Source organism: Mus pahari, unplaced genomic scaffold, assembly GCF_900095145.1.
Source record: "Mus pahari unplaced genomic scaffold, PAHARI_EIJ_v1.1 scaffold_10907_1, whole genome shotgun sequence".
NCBI lineage: Eukaryota > Metazoa > Chordata > Mammalia > Rodentia > Muridae > Mus > Mus pahari.
This window is the reverse complement of record NW_018391777.1, coordinates 13143-14203: the sequence shown is the minus strand read 5'-3', so window position 1 is coordinate 14203 and position 1061 is coordinate 13143.

Below are 1061 nucleotides of genomic sequence, written 5' to 3'. Positions count from 1 at the left end.
GTGTTAGCATGCACAAACCATGTACATATGGAAGTCAGAGGACAGCTTATACTGTGGGAGTCATTTCTCCTTTCTCCATGTGGGTCCCAGGAGTTATATTAGGTTGTCGGGCTCAATAGCAAGAGCCTTTACCTGCTGAGCCATCTCACTGGCCCTCCACCTTGGTTTTTGAAACAGGGTCGCTTGGTGAACCTGAAGCTCACCCATCCAGCCAGACCGACCTTGAACTTCTGATCTTTTCACCTCTAGCTCCCTAGTGCTGGGATTGCCCGATTGTACTACTTTGCCTGGTTTGTGCAGTGCTGGGGTTTGAGTCCAAGNCTTTGTGCATTGGAGGCAAGGACTCCAGCAACTGGGCTGAAGCCCCCAGTCTGTGACTTCCAGGGCCACCACGCAGAACAACCNTCAGCCCTTCCCTATCTCCTCCCCTTCCCCCAATCCCCCTCTCCTTGCCTTTCTCCCTCCCCCCTCTTCTCTCCTGCCCAAGGAACATGCTGTTAGCTTTAAGTCTCTCTAGCTTCAAGCATGGCTGACAGCCCCAAGCCCTGCGAACTCTCAAATCCCCAAGAACTGTCTATTTGCATTTCCTTAGGGAGCTGCCACTGCATTTGAGAGGGCAAACGGAGAGAGAAGGGCGGGACAGGATTGTGACCCCAGGACTCCGTCTCTCCCAATTACTATCCACCACCCCCCTCATAGGACAGTCCCCCTCTCAGCTAATGAGTCACAGCTCCTACTTGGCCTCCTCAGCCCATCCTGACACCCCCACCACACACACACTCCACCCCCCCACCCCCCCCAGTTCTTCCCTACCCTTGCTCAGAGTCTATGCAGCGTCCAGACAACCCTGGGAAGCATCATTGCCTAAGACTCTCAGTAGGGTACAGGCAGTGGAAACAAATTTCTTCCCCCACAGATGAATCTCTGCGGCCCCAAATGGGTATCCTCAGAATTACAACTTCCAAGCCCTGTATGATGTCACACTGTTGCCATCACTTATGAGAGACTGAGGCAGAAGGACCAGTTGTCCAAAATCATCTTCAATCTGCATAGTGAGCCCC